The sequence below is a fragment of the Mus pahari genome, chromosome 11, assembly GCF_900095145.1.
Source record: "Mus pahari chromosome 11, PAHARI_EIJ_v1.1, whole genome shotgun sequence".
In the NCBI taxonomy this organism is placed as follows: Eukaryota; Metazoa; Chordata; class Mammalia; order Rodentia; family Muridae; genus Mus; species Mus pahari.
Genome location: NC_034600.1, coordinates 22,236,219 through 22,252,691, shown reverse-complemented (window position 1 = coordinate 22,252,691; position 16,473 = coordinate 22,236,219). Strand labels below are relative to the sequence as shown.

The following is a 16,473-nucleotide window of genomic DNA, read 5'->3' as shown; positions in this document are numbered from 1 at the left end:
GTTTCTACTTCCATTTTTAGTTCCTGGATGGTTTTGTTCAATTCCATCTCCTTTTGTTAGCGTTTGGTAGTGTTTTCCTATAACTATTTAAGGGATTTTTGTGTTTCCACCTCAAAGTCTTCTATCAGTTTACCTGTGATTTCCAGTATTTCCTTCTTAAAGTCCTCCATCATCATGATGAGAAGTGACTTTAGATCAATGTCCTGCTTTTCTGGTGTGATGGTGTATCCAGGACTTGCTATGGTGGGAGAGTTTGGCTCTGATGATACCGAGTAACCTTGCTTTCTATTGCTTCTGTTCTTATGCTTGCCTCCTGCCATCTGATTATCTCTAGTGCTTGCTGCCCTCAGCCTGTCCTTCCTATAATTCCAGTTGATTCAGAACTTCTCAGAGTCCAGATTTCTCTGTGATTCTTTGATTGTGGGCTCCTGTGAACCTGAGATTCTGGGTGTGTCTCATTTCTTGGAAGTCAAGCTCCTCTGAGACACTGAAATAGTAGTGTGACCCAGCCCCTGATATCCCGGGATCCTGTTGTTCTAAGATCCTGGACGTGTTACAGTGTGTGGAAGTGGTGTCTCCTTTGAGGACCGTGGAGTCGTCTGGTCTGTTTGAAACCAAGTTAAACCTGAACTGATTAAAAGGAACCTGAGCCTCTGGTCAGGAAAGGCTCTGGTGTCCCTGTTCCTGCTGTCACAGGCCTGTCACTATTGGATTGGAGCAGCTGTTGTGTTCCACTCACCAGTGATCCTAAGATCGCTTGGGCAGTCCGCTAGGGACCGTGGTGGTGTCTGCCGACTCCGTGCCCTAGGTGACCTGGAGTTGGCGCAGACCGGAAGGGACTTGTGCCCCTGGTCAGGCCGGTTCTCTGCTTCCCTAGTGCTGTCTCAGGTCTTGTGGAAGATTGGATTGGAGCAGAAGTTGTGTTACACTCACCAGTGATCCTAAGATCGCTTGGGTAGTCCGCTAGGGACAGTGGGGGGTGTCCACCCACTCCAGAAAGTCTGGTTTTAACAGCACTTTTACTAGGCTTGGGATTTTTGGTTATTTGTAACCACAGCACGATCCTGTCGTTTTGAAGATTGCTGGAGAAGCTTGTTCTAAGGCTATCTTCCAGTGGAGGAAATGCAAAGCTGATAATTGCCCTGTTCTTATACTGACCAGAGAACATCTGATGAGTTGCACCAGGGTCCATCCTAAACTGCTTGAACCTGTAGAATCGAAGTTACTCATGGTAAAGAGCTGAAAGTGCTGCTTACAGTAGAGAATGTGGGCAGAATGTGACTCCACGTAACAGAGCACACACCTAAGAGTGTACCTCCCATTAACAAAGTCTGGAGGTGCTGGGCTGCTGAAGCAGCTCCGTGTCATCATTGAGGATCCTGACTGTGTGGTTATTTTCCACAAGATCACCTCATGGTACGTTGCCAAAGCTCCTGCAGTCTCATGTGAATCCCAGATAGCAGGAAGATGGGTAGTGTGAAGGAATGACATGCTTTCTCCCATTTAAAACGTGGTTCCTGACTTTCTGATTTTGCATATAACATCTTTTTGGTCATGAGTTTGTCTTGTGGCCACACTTGGCTTCTGCCCAGGCTATCTATCTATCTATCTATCTATTGTCATGTGTGTATGTGTGTGTGTGTGTATTTCATTTTTTAACCTAGAAACCTTGCCCAGGATTTTATTATTAAAGAAGAAAGATGACAAAGGATGTTGAGAAGCAAGTACTTTAGATCCATGAAACAAGTCTGAATTCAGCAGTGGGATGGAGTCAGGTTCTGCAAGTTCAGAAGAAGAGCGATGTTTACCACATACAGGAGATGTTTATCACATGTTCAGGAGAGACTTTGCTGGGCTGGGGAGATGTTCTGTGCATAAAAGTGCTTGCTGTATGTGGTGTGATTGAAAATAGGTTCGATTGTTTGAATGATTGGTTCCTAGTTGGTGGAACTGTTTTGGAAAGAATTAGGAGATGTGTCCTAATTGGAGGTGTGTCACTGGGGGTGGACTTTGAGGTGTCAAAAACCAATGCCACGGGCTGGTGAGACGGCTCAGCAGGTAAGAGCACCTGACTGCTCTTCCAAAGGTGCAGAGTTCAAATCCCAGTAACCACATGGTGGCTCACAACCATCCTTAAAGAGATCTGACTCCCTCTTCTGGGGCGTTTGAGGACAGCTACAGTGTACCTACATATAATAAATAAATAAATCTTAAAAAAAAAAAAAAACCAAAAAACCAATGCCACAGGCAGACACACACAGCACTATGTCTGCTGACCTAATTCCATGTTTCCTGCCCTGATAATCCTGAGCTCACTCTCTGAAACTACCCAATAAATATCTTATTTTATAAGTTGTCTTGGTCATGGTGTTTCTTCATAGGAAGAAAAAGTAACTAAAATACTGCAGAAGTGTGAGGTGTTGGGTTTGCATCCCCAGAATCCATATAAAATGTAAAGTGTCTGTAACCCAGTATTTTTTTATTATACTTTTATTATTATTATTATTATTTTTACAGTCCAGTCATTAACCCCCTTCCAGTCCAGAGTAATCTAGTATTCTTACACCAAGGTAAGAGGCAGAGATAGGAGAATATCTGAAGCTTATGGGACAGCTAGACTGGTGTCCACAGCAGAAAACCACACAAAGACCTTGTTGTTGATGAGATGGTTGGTGAGGACTGACGACACATGACATACTCCCCTGACTTCCACACATGTACTGTGGCAAATGCATACCCTCCCCATATTCATTCATTCATTCATTCTCTCTCTCCCTCTCTCTCTCATACATGTACTTGCATACACACCAATACACACATATTGTAAACACATAAGCATATAATAAATAAATGTACTTTTAAAAAGAAGTTTCCTAGTAGCCTTATCAAATCCACTCTGAATTTGCTTTTTTATAAAAATGAGATTCTGATGTCATTATTGTTGACTATTTAGAACCAACTAAAGATTGGGTTTTACTCGATCTTGTTAGAGGGAACATGATTTGTGTGGTTCTGCTTCCGTACTCTGTTCTGTTCCAAGCCTCTTCAGGATACATGTGCAGAGGCCGTGCCAAGTGTCAAGTTCGTTGTTTTACAAAAGATTCCAGTAAAATAAGATTTCTGTTACTGCAATCAATAACGATGAGTGTTCCTGAAACCAAATACTTGCTATACACTCCTGCTTTTCTGTGGTACTCTGCATGCTCTTTTAATGGATGATGTCAGTGAGCATTAGGGACCAAGGACAGTGATGAGGCAAGTAGTACTATAGAGCATGTCTCAACTCAGAAGGCAGAATGTACCTTTGTCTGCCTTTAGAACTAATTAATTTAAAAACAAATAAGGACCACATGCATATGTAGAAAAATTTCTGATAAACAAAATCCTGTGTCCTGTGACCAGTCTTGGAGTAATTAGCTGCAGGGAAGATGTATTCAGTTGACTGACATTTCATTCACCTTACACCTTCCAGGGCTGCAGCATGAGCTGTAGAACCCAGGATTAATTGATGGTTGCTTTGTTTTCCTGTAGTATTTGAATTACATGGTTTTTAGGAACACATTAAGATGCTGGCATGATTTATATTTTGCACTCATATTTACAATTGTAAGATCTTATGCACAGTAAGGTTATGACTCATGATCCTAGAATATCATTGTACCCTGCACCATGTGCTACATAGTTTTACGTCAGCTTGACACAAGCTAAAGTCATCTGAGAGGAGGGAGCCTCAACTGAGAAAATAGCCTTGATAAGATCCAGCTATAGGTAAGCTCATAGGGCCTTTTCTTACTTGGCAATTGATGTGGGAGAGCCCAGCCCACTGTGGGTGGTGCCATCGCTGGTGGTCCTGGACACTGTTAGAAAGCAAGAGGAGCAAGCCAGTAAGCAGTTTCTGCCCTGTTTGACTTACTGTTCTGCTTCCTCCAATGATGGAATGCGGACTACTATGGAAATGGAGTAATAAGAATGGTCTGGTGTGATGGCTCAGCAGTCAAAGGCAGGCACAGAAGCCTGCTGACCTGAGTTCTATCCTTACAGAAAGGTAAATGGAGAGAAAGTTGACTTTTGACCTCTACACATGGACTGTGTGACATGTGACCCCCACCCTAATAATAATAATGGTAAGTGAATATTTTAAAACTTATTATTAGGACATAAGAATTATGAGAAGTTAAACTCTAGGAATGTTTTTGAACTATTTCCATATTCTAGATAGGTGTAAAATAATTTGTAAAGCTTTAAGCACGGCAGCACAGTATCTAACATGAAGAAGCAAACATCTTTGATAAGGACTGCACTGAGCCTAGCTCTAATGCCATGGACCACTCAGGCTAGCTGCTCCACACTGAGTTTTGACACTGTCTAGTACATATCTATGGGTTGTTAATGGACCCATTTCTCAGCCTTTCTCCCTCCTCTTCCCACTTGGCCTTCAAGTCCCTCACAAAGACTAATGTGTTAGAAGTCTATGCTAAATTGTAATGTGTGTATATGTGTGTGTGTGTGTGTGTGTGTGTGTGTGCCTAGCATGTAGCTTTTCGTTATAGCTCCATTAGTCTTCAGAGAGTGCGTATCAAGAATCAGAACATCCTTAGAGTCACGGGGTCCTCTTTATTTTCTAGCAGTCACTTGCTGCTGATGGACTTCTAACACTTGGATGCATTCTTCCTATATGAACATGTCATATGCTAAATATTCTCTTGTATCTTCTTTGGTCTGTAAAACTCATCCAAGTTTTATGTAGATATTAGTTCATTCTGTTTTTCTCTTTGTTCTTAAAATTAATCATCAATTTAAAATGTTTTTTTCAATTTTTATCACAATATATACAGTTATAAATATGATACATAAGTCAGCATGTGTAGTTTGTTTTTCTTTATTCTATTCAAGCAGTTTATTTAAGCCTGGTTTTCACCTACTATGAATCTCCTGCTAACCAGGAAAAATCAGCAAGAAACAGTCAGTTTTCCTGTGGCTGCAACCCTGGCATTAACTGAAGGAAAGAGAGGGGGGGTCAGCCCCAAGCTCAGACACCTGATGTATTCAGTTAACTTTCAGGGGAATGGAAGGATCTGAACCTTTAGAGATCTGCTGTCTGTTGCCCTCTGAAGGGGATATAGAAGTTACTTCCTTGGTAAAGCTATGTAAGATTATGTTGCATAATCATAGAGAATACCTATTATTTGGAGGAAAACATCTGAATATAGCACTGTATCCAGTTAAATATGTATTTGTTTCAGAATGTCTGGTGTTTATTGGTCTTGTAGGTGTTTTGAAACAAGCATGGTACTGCTGATTTGTTTTGCCATCATTTATGTTGCATCAGTCTGGAAAGAACTAGCTGTTAGAACAGATACCCACTAATGTTAGTGTTTGACACCACCATGCATGTGCATGTAATGACATCATCAGAGGTGGAGCCTCAATGGATTTGCCACAGAATTTCACTGGTAGTTTGCTATGTAATATTACTGGCTACTTGGACAACTGAATTACCACAAGGAATGAACAAGGTATAGTTGTTTTTTAATACTATATTTCCATTTTATAATTAACCACATCTTAAGTTTTTATGCTCATTCATTGTTTATATGATGGTAAATTAAAATAAATCATGTTTTGAATAATTTTCTTCCACACGTCAAGATGTCTTTTGGGTATTGTCTAAACCTGCTCATTTGTAGTTCCAGAACCTTGTTGCCTCATTAATAAAGCACAAAATAACTTAAAGTGAAATGACTCATTGTATAACAAAGAACGCTGTTAGATCTTCTGAGCTGTAAGTTTTTTCTGTAGTCATGTATGTAACTGTACATTTTGGTGAGGATGCCCTCTGAACACTAGAGGACATATTTGTGAGCTGAAAGTCCACATTTAAATCTCAGGATTGGACAGTCTTGCTCAAAAGATACAAGCTCGGCAGTTTTGAGGCTGGATGACAGCGAGTCTGGGAATTAAAAACCTTCTGTACTCTACTCTGACCTGCGTCTGCCATCTACATTGTGCCTGGCTGCTGTGGTCCCATAGCACTCACCTAAGGGAGAGGCCTCCACCTATCAGCCAGCCTTTGCTCTGGGCATCCGTAGAGGGTAAATGTCAAGAATTCTGTATAAGAATGACAGCAGCGCCCATTATAGTAGCTATACCCTTGTTCTTGTTCACTCAAAAGTTCTTAAAGAAAACCAGTTTTCCACATATGCAGAATGGGTTAAAAGGACTGCTTGAACTCTTTCACATCCCATCACCACACGAACAAAGAATGGGGTAAACAGTTCCATAAGCGGATTGAATGGAAACAGAGCCAAATGGACACGTTGTTTTTCCTATCTGGCTTTTTCTGACTAGCCTGGTGCTTTTAATATTGCTGCACTTCATCTTCATGGATAATGTGCACACAGCCTTATTTCCAGCACAGAAGGATAATGGCTCAGTTATCATTGGTTTTCTCTAAAACACAACTGAATATAAGCCAAGAGGCTGAGAAAGGGAGCTGTTCTTTAAAATGGCCTTGAAATGGTGTATGCAGTCAGGTGGCTGTGAAGCCTGTTCACCACAGTGTGGGTTCTTTTTCCATGGCACACCTCAGGGACTAAAAGTGTACCTCACCCGGTTGGCCGGGGCATTGTAGGCAGCTGTATACTCACCCAGTGTTGGAGAGAGCCGCAGCACCATGTCAGTAACAGAGGATGTTCCCTCCTGCCCACTTCTTAGCTACAGGTAAAAACTTATCAAACAGCTGTTTGTTTTAGAATAGGACATTGATCTTTAACAGTGGTATCTCTGCTGATCTTAGGTTAATCTTAGGTTAAAACATAGTCTATGTTATCTTTTTAAAAGCCATCATAACTGACATCATAGTGTACGTGTGTGTGTGTGTGTGTGTGTGTGTGTGTGTGTGTGTGTGTGTGTGTGTGTACAGAATACCTGCAGGTGTGAACAATCACTCCCTGGCCCCTAGCTTGTTTCATTTAATTTTTTTTTTCTGTGATCATGCAGAGAGCCATTTTAAACAACTGAAATGGAGGACATAAAGAAGTAACAAAGAACAGTCTGAGAGTTAGTGCTGTGCTAAGTGGGGGACCCTTCTCCAACTTCATGTGATGGCATGCTGTATAGAAAAGGCTCTTTCAGCAAGTGTTTAGGAAAATATGTTCCAAAAGATCTGCATAACATTAGTGTAACCAAGTGTTCCTCTCTGTGGCTTCCTGTTTTGGAATTAAATGCCTTCAGGGTACTCAGAATAAGTCTGTTTAGAAACACAAGAAGAGTTTAACCCCTTATGTTCCTGATCAGACTTTTAAAACATAAGCATGACTTAGAAAGTAAAGGGGCCTTATTTTGTTCTATATCTCAAAAAATTCATTCTAAAATAAAAAGAGTTTTTACACAAAGTTGGCGGTTTAGTTAAAAAGCAAAAACATAAGCATAAATTATCATTGAAACAGTGAGGTCAATTTTCTTTCTTTATTAACTAAAAAAGTAAAAATTTCAAAGACAATCCTTTTCCTATAAGTGGGTAATTTCCGCATGAGTTCACGGTGAGTTCCTAGCCTGGCCTGGCTGTTCCCAGAAAGTACAGGGTACAAGGAAGCTAAACCTGAGTGTCTTTCTTTGTGCTGTTTGAGTTCACTGTTCTTGAATTGCTGCTGCAAGCCAGCAGAGGGAGCACCTATTAAAGCTTAATAATGCATTACATCTCCCTCCTTCCCTTTCATTCAAAATGATGTCTACGACTAATCATCCATTGATTGTATATTTTCATTGTGTCGATTCAAGTGTAAATATGTTGCTTTTTAAAAGGGAGACTTAAAGGAGCCTTATTTATATAGTTTGCTTCTGTAAACCTTCATTAAACATGGAACTTTAAGACTGATAATATGATGCAGAGTAAAAGGTGGGCACTGCACAACCTCTGTACTCCAAAATATTTTTAATTTAGTTACAGAGAAAGAAAGGCAAAGGTCCTTTGTAAGAACGAATGGTAAAAGTAAAATACAGTCCAATTCAAACATCAGGACCATTATAGAGAAGGCACATTCGAATTTAATGTTGAAAGAAAGGTTTCTCAAACTGGAGATTTTAGTTGGGATACAACAGCATTAATGGAGGGTATCTCTGGAGGCAAACAACTGTATAGAGGCCACAGAATTTGTGTGGTAGAGGAGGCTCCCTGGGGCTTCAGATGGTCAGAAAGAGAAGGTAAAGATGAGAATGACTGGAAACTGTGCTAGGAGTTGCTTTTATTCGGGGAGGACTTTCTCCCCCTCAGCAGCCATCAGGTGCCAGTAGCTCCTTAGGTATAATTTTATCAAATAATGCCTTTGGGGGAATGAAAGGGTAGTACAGAACTGAGAGAATGAAAATTGTTCATTTCCATCACTGGGTAGGGTCAGATGAGATGACATCTTGATAATAATAATAATAATAATAATAATAATAATAATAATCCTTTCGTGTATTTCTATCCCTAGGTAAGAGGTAAGATTGGCTGTGATAACTTCTTTGATGATAATAATAATGCATTTGTTTGTGTTTACATATATAATATTTATATATATATAGTGAGATACTTATATATAAGGTATAAATAACATTAGTCATTGTATATATGTATATATCACATATGTACAACTGTATCTATCTCATACATTTTAGCATTATCACATGATTTAAAGACTGATATTCAAATTGTTATGTAATATGCAATATACCATACAGCAAATTCATAATAGAACTGGAACTCAGCTCCTAAGGCTTTGAGTTGAACCTGATAATTTTTCATTGTGCTTTCTGATTTTGTATCATATTATGTCAGTGTATGTGGGAAGGGTGGGGCATGCATTGTAGACGTTACGGAAATATGAAAGTATGTGAGCACAAGGCAGAGGGAAGGGATAAAGGCAACGGCCAGGTTTGTAGACTGTGTGATTAGGAAGCAGAATGATGTCATTGCCCCCACAGGAAATCCTGTATATATGTAGGTCAGGTTGTCAAGTTAGTGACAAGCCAGGAGACAGAAAAATGACTTTATTTCACTCTGTCACATTTGAGATGTTGTAGGGCATCTTCTCTAGATGTCTAGCACATATTTCATAGTTTATGTTTGGAGCTCCAAAGAGAAGTCAGGGCTGGACCTTCTGACTGGCTGAGATAATTCAGGGACAAGTGTAGACTGGTAATGGAAGTGAGAGATAGACTTTGGGGGATGGCTGTATGCAGGAGCTAAGGAAAGGCAGCAGGGAGATGCTGCACAGACAACAAGGAGTAAATGCAGCCAGATACCCCACTCACCATTCAACAGATATGTGCGGCACTGCTGTGTGCAGCTCTCTGAAGCCTCTACCTACAGTGTAAAAGAAGGTGACTTGGCACACCATGTTTGTGATGTGTGGGGACCACCAAGGGGAACCCCCTGAGCTTGTTTACCTTAGAGCTCAGACTTCTTAGTCACAGAACTCCAGTTCCATGCTAGAGTGCAAAGCCAGCTTCCAGCTCAGTCTTCTGTGAGAGGTCAGAGAACGCAGAGAAAGAGCACCTGCCCACTGGCTGGATCCCAGGTGAATATCCAGAGATGCATACAACACCGTGGAACTTTGTCCATTTATCTTTATTTGTTATACTTTGAATTTCTTTATGGGAGAAAGTGCTGTTATTTTGTATAATAGTATAAAGTCACTAGAAATTTCAAAGAAATTGGGATGCCACCCTTGAATATAAACCATAGAATAACAACAAGTACAAATTTCCTTCCCTTGAAATTTGTCACTCTGTGGAACTTTGCTTTCCTGTTGCTGCCATTTCATAGCTGATAGGAAACACATCAGTGGACAAAGGATTGGTTTTGCCTTACTAGCTGTGAGGGGAAGACAGGGCCTCAGGAAGCTGAGGCTGAGGTCACACTGCTTCTGCCTCAGGCAGCACAGGATAGCAGGAAGTGGGGCTTGGGTAAAGAACTTCAAGGTGCACCCCAGTCTGGGAAGCAAGTGTTCCAACATGAGCTTGTGGGAGACATTTCATGTTTAAACCACAGCCTTACCCCCATCTGTCTTTCCTTTCTATTAATCTTGTTATTATACTGTGCCCATTATTTTAAATAGAATTTAACGTGATAAAAAAAAAAAAACAACAACAATGTTACTTGAAAGAAATCTGGAATTTTCAAATATGTGTTTCTTGGTACAACAAAAAGTAATGTGTGTACAAGGTATTGTTTTTTTTTTCAATTTTTATTAGGTATTTACTTCATTTACATTTCAAATGCTATCCCCAAAGTCCCCTATACCCTCCCTCCCCATGCCCCTACCCACCCACTCCCATTTCTTGGTCCTGGTGTTCCCCTGTACTGGGGCATATAAAGTTTACAAGACGAAGGGGCCTCTCTTCCCAATGATGGCAGACTAGGCCATCTTCTGCTACATATGCATATAGAGACGCGAGCTCTAGGGGTACTGGTTAGTTCATATTGTTGTTCTACCTATAGGGTTGTAGACCCCTTCAGCTCCTTGGGTACTTTCTCTAGCTCCTCCATTGGGGGCCCTGTGTTCCATCCTGTAGTTGACTGTGAGCATCCAGTTCTGTGTTTGCCAGGCACTGGCATAGCTTCACAAGAGACAGCTATATCAGGGTCCTAAAAATATGGAATGTTTCACGAATTTGTGTATCATCCTTGTGCAGGGGCCATGCTAATGTTCTCTGTATCGTTCCAATTTTAGTATATGTGCTGCCGAAGCGAGCACTACAAGGTATTGTTATCCTATATTAGCTATAAGATACTGGGTTTTATTATGATTTTTAAAATACATGTATATAGTATTTTTCAATCATCTTCCCCACCTCCCCTTTACCCTCTCATTCCCTGCTCATTTCTGCTAATGCCTTTCCTCTTTCCCTATTTTTTACAGATCTTTCATTTAAAGTTGTGGAGAGGCTGGTGAGATGGTTCTGTGTAGCTGCTGTCTTAGCTAGTGTTTGCGGTGCTGTGATAGAGTGTCGTGACCAACAGCAACTTTCGAAGGAAAGGACCGGGCGGTGGTGGCGCATGCCTTTATTCCCAGCACTCGGGAGGCAGAGGCAGGCGGATTTCTGAGTTCGAGGCCAGCCTGGTCTACAAAGTGAGTTCCAGGACAGCCAGGACAATACAGAGAAACCCTGTCTCGAAAAAAACCAAACAAACCAAAACAAAAAATAAAAGAAGAAGAAGGAGAGGGTTTATTTCTCTGAAGTTTCCTGGTAACATTCCATCACTGAGGAAAGTCAGGGCAGGAACTTAAGCAGATTCTAAATCTGGCAGCAAGAACTGAAGCCGAGGCCGTGGAGGGATGCTGCTCATGGCTTGCTTCTCATCGCTTGCTCAGCTTGCCCTTTTGTAGCATCCAGGACCCTCCAGCCTAGGGGTGATATAGTTCCACTGAGCTTGGCCCTTCCACATCAGTTACCAGTCAAGAAAGGCACCACCACAGGCTTGCCCACAGGCCAGTAGAGTGGGGACATTTTCTCAGTTGAGGTTCCTGCTTCCAAATGACTGTAGCTTGTGTCAAGTTTATGTATCATTAGGTAGCACAGTTGCAAACCCTAACAGCATGAACTTGTTCATTAGAACCCACTTGGTAGGAGGGAAGCAAATTGTCCTGTGGTCTCCACATCCACTATGGGATGCATGCAACAACAATGTGCACGCACACACATGCATAGGCACACGTTAAAAAGAATCGAATCGAGAGGGATTGTGACATATTAAGGTTAGGGCAAGGCTGTAGAACTCATGCTCAGCTGGGAGTGATGGCACATGCCTGTATGTCTACTATGCTGGAGACTAAAACTGGAGGATCTCGGACTGGTTGTTATCCTGGGCTACCAAGCAAGATCTTGTTTTAGAATAAACTAAAACCTCGCATCTCTGCTGAGACCAAACACTGTTTTTGTTGAAAGATGCTTCTGCACACTGTCTTTCCTGCCCATTACCTGCTTTTGTTTGAGATAATAGTTTTGTTACTTTATCAAACTAGTATCGACTAGTTTATGTTTGGTTTCATGAATAAGTTCCATTTTAATCTCAGTTTTCCATCCTTGATTTACTTTGATTCATATTTTAATTGTCTATTTCCCATCACTGGGCAGGACTTTTCAGGAAAGTTTTGCATGTGACTATGTTGAGAATGATCTATGTTGTATTAGCACAGGTATATGCAACTGTGCTGGTTCCTTCTGGAGTGCCGCGGGTGTGGGCCCTTTTCCTCAGTCTTCAGAGCTGCCATGGAAAAGAAACTCTGTTGTGTGCAATTTCTCGTTTCTTTCATTCTTATTCTTTTCTTAGTTTCTTGTATCTGTATTTTCTTTGATATTACTAGCTTGTGGAATTAACCTAAGCTGAGCCCCTATTTTACAGCATAACCCCAAATAATCCTAGCTTAGCTGGATGGTTAAACATTTTAAAGAAGCCATACAGAAAGTAAGTGAGAACACTGGAATCTTCAGCAAATGCCTCTGAGAGAGAAACTGTGAAACAATGATGTATCCCTGAATCAAAAGGAAAGACAGACTAGGAAGACACACACACACACACACACACACACACACACACACACACACACACAAATGTGCCTATGGAGGGGGAATTACAACAAGTTAAATATGACATATGACAGGCAACATTTGCATATGTAAGCGTGTATCATTTCATTCATTATAAAATGAAGGTAACCAAAGAAAGCTGGGTATGAGACAGAGAGAGAAATTTTTACAAGTGGAGAAATTCAAGAGAAGGAAAAATCTCATTTTATGTCAGTTTAAAAGTAAACTTTTAAGAAATCAGAAGATTTTATGTGTGAAACACAGGATTTCTCATGAGCAGTTACAGATATTGGATTAAATAAGCTTTTAACATCCTGCCAAGTTATGAAATTCTTCAGACCATGTATTATATTGGTTTGGCAATATTTACGTCTCATCCCTGCTATTAGACTGTTTCCTTCTTTGTAAATTCCAGGAAGATATCTTATACATCTTTCTATATAAATCCTTTTGTCTTTCTTGGTGCCTTGTCCAAAGCCACGTATAGTGCTCCTAGAAATAAATGTTCACTATATAACGTTTCTGTCAATTAAAAAAAAATTTGTTAGTCACTCTTGATGAAGTTTATTTGAGAGGGCATAAATTATTGATATTTAAATGAAGACAGTGTATTTCAAAAATCTAAAAATAATTTACAATTTCACTTATACTTAGAATTTTGTTTGTCTATTTCATTATTTGAATTCAAAGACTTACATATTAATAAGGGTAAATGACTAAATGTCACTTTTTAAAACTCAGTTTTTGTTAATTTTGCTAAAGGATCATATACAAAATGACATTTTTAGAACTTGATTCCTATGAATTGAAAATAATTATGTTTGCGACATGTATGGCTTCTAGGATATTAATGCTGGAATTACTAAGAACGTAGAAAACGTATTATAGGCACACAGGGAGATAGAGCCAGGGGTAGCACAAGTTTGAGGAAGACCTCACTCCCGTGACAAACTGCCGTAATGTGAAGTGACAGGCTGTGGCGTGAAAGTGCTCACACACGTGGGTGAAGACAAGTGGGGGCTGATCACTTTGCTTGCGTTTATTCGAATAGTAAGAGTGGAGATTTTCTTAAAAGAAGGTACATATTCAAAGTGACAGGACGGATTTATAGGCTGCTTAACTGCATATTTTATTTGGAGAAGCATATTGTATAAGTGGTTAGTGATATTAAAGTTGCTATCAACCTCGGGATATCATATGCGTTTATTTTTAACTTTTATGCAGATATAGTCATTAAAATGTACATTTCAAGAACATTTTGAATGCCTTTCAAAGAGTGTTTGAATGATTTCCACATTTAAGAAGTAATGTGCTAGATTTGTTATTAATCCAAATATAGTAATATAGCCTATTTTATTGATCTTTCCATGATTTTTAAAACCAGGAGCGAGAGAAGCCACAGATACAGTTTGTTGACATATTGCAGCACATATGTATGTTTTTCTGATGAGGAAGGTATAGCGTATACCACTCACCCAGAACATTTACTACCAGATTTATGATTTCTCTAATTTGGTTTGTAGTTTGCCAAAGAGCATGTGAGTGCATATTTCATCAGAAGCATATTTTGCCTTGAATCAGATAAAGAATACTTAGTGAGTCAGTGCTAAGGGGGGTGGGCAGCAGACCAAAGGGCTTTTAAAATAGCTCAATGCAAACTATAATACATGCACAGCAGTGCTATGTAAGACATCAGTTCAGCCTCAGGTTTTCTTGCCCGTCGCTGCAATAAGACCCCCACTGCAGCTACAGGGGTTGGTGTCTCACGTCATGTGTGGGGCAAAGCTGTCCTTCCAGAATCTTACATTCTTTCAGAAGCCTTTACCAGTTCTGCCTGGGGGGGGGGGGGGTGAGGTAGTCATGCTCTCTCTAGCAGGTGTCTCGCAAAACGAGTCTAGAGATTATTGGATAAAGTTAATTCTTCTTTGTGATTGTTTGGTAGGAATTATCTTTTTGTTCTGACTTGTTTTAGGTTATCAGTGAAGCAAATTCAGCCATTTGTATCTCATCTTTGAAACCTTGCCTATTTTTCCATTTCTTGTTGATTGATGAGATGATTAAAGATAAAGTACTTGGTGGGTTACAAATATTCTTCCCAATTTCTCTTTTTCTTTTTTTAAAAAAGTTATTGTACATAATTTTCAAAAATAGCTTTGGTCAAATCTAATAATCAGTCTGTGATTTTTCTTTTTGTTAAAAGCTGAAAGCCCTGTATTATATAATTTGATATTTCTTTTGATACTGTGATGTAGGAGGGGGTTAATCAAGTAAAGTTTTTATAGTGTCTAGCTTAAATAAGTTATAAGAAATTTACTGTGTTGGACTGCATAATTGTCATTTATAAAGATTCATTTTTAAATATCTTGACAAAAGATTAGCTGTTTCGCCCCAGGCTCTGAGGTCTCTGGGAGAGCATAGGAAGTGTCCAGCTACTTTGTTTTTCTTGGTGCTTCTTCCTCTGCACCTTTGTAAGAAAGAAAAAGTGGAAGGAGGCATTTCCAGTGAGTGACAGAAGAGCAACACATTCACACACGAAAGAAGTCTCTATGTGCAATTATTCAGCATTTAGCTTAGTCCAAAATGACAATAATCATTTTTCATGCTGTTCATTCAATAGTTTCAGCAGTATTTTGAATTCACTTGGATTTTAGGAGTATCCTAGAAGTCTGAATAAAACTAACACATCTCAAAATGACTTACATGTGAACTCTGGTAGCAAAGCCATTTGTAGTAGTGGCTCTTCAGTCAGCCTTTCTGATGTGAATAAAGCTCAGAGAGTGTTGGGTTGATTTCCTGCTACTGACTCTGAAGATTTGCCAGTGACTCTGCACTTAGTTAGTAATTGTTGCCCAACTGACTATTTTTATTCATTAAATGCTTTTTTTATTGACCACAAGGCACTATTGTAGATGAATTTCAAAACATTTCAGACAGGAAATATATAAGCATGAGGAGGTTTAGTGAAAAGAAGATCACATTTTGAACATATTGAATTGAAAGGCAAGATATAAGCCCCTGCAAGGTTCAACAACCATTGTGGAAGAGGGGAGAAAAGAGTGTAAGAGCCAGAGGGATGCTATGAAATGGTGTCCCCAGGACATGACATTACTGCTACACTCATGAAGACATAGCAGTGGTGGTCACCAGCACACATCCCATCAGCCTGCCATCTTGGATTGAGGAGGGAAGTCATGAGGCCTCACTCCTCCATGCAGAGCTTGAGGCAGTCAGTGGTTGCTGGGAGAAGGGGAGTCACATTCCTCAGAGCTGTAGCCACTTATAACTTACTCAGCTAACTCCCCACCCAGGCTCATGCAAACAGCCATAAATAAATACAGTGGGTCATTAAAAAGACATGGCTGTGGGTGAGGAGAAAGGGCTCGGGAGACCTGTTAGAATGAGGAGTGGAGAAGAGAGGAGGGAATGTGAACAAAGTACATTACATATATGTATAAAATTGTGAAAGAATTACGGGAAGAAATGCCATGAGACATCTAAATGATGACATAAATATATCTAGACTTCAGATGTGAGATCTTTTGGGGGGAGTCAGCCTTGTTATATACACAGAGGCTGAAACCACAGAAATGTTTGAGATTAATGGAATAAAATAATGTATAGTGATGGCTGAAGACAGCATTGGGAGGTTCAGTTTTAAAGAGGGAAGTAGAGAAGAACTAACCAAAGAAACTGATGATGCCAAGGGTCTTAGGAGAAAAATCAAAGCACTGTATTACTATCAAAGGGAAAGAAGTAGAGAAGTCAAGGAGGGGTTAGTCTTGACTTAGATTTTGTAAAAAAAAAAAAAGAAAAAGAAAAAAGAAAGAAAGAAAGAAAGAAAGAAAGAAAGAAAGAAAGAAAAGAAAAGAAAATGTTTTTAAAAGGAAAGCCAAAGATTTT

General features: G+C 39.9%; 1 protein-coding gene and 1 non-coding gene across 2 annotated transcripts in view; one reads left to right on the top strand and one right to left on the bottom strand.

Annotated features, from left to right (window-relative positions):
- Atg10 (autophagy related 10) overlaps positions 1-16,473 on the top strand; it is a 291,273-nt gene that overhangs the window by 125,122 nt on the left and 149,678 nt on the right. The window lies entirely within an intron of this gene.
- On the bottom strand, positions 10,633-10,739 carry LOC115065031. The gene has a single exon (XR_003844833.1). It is a non-coding gene; the product is annotated as a U6 spliceosomal RNA (small nuclear RNA).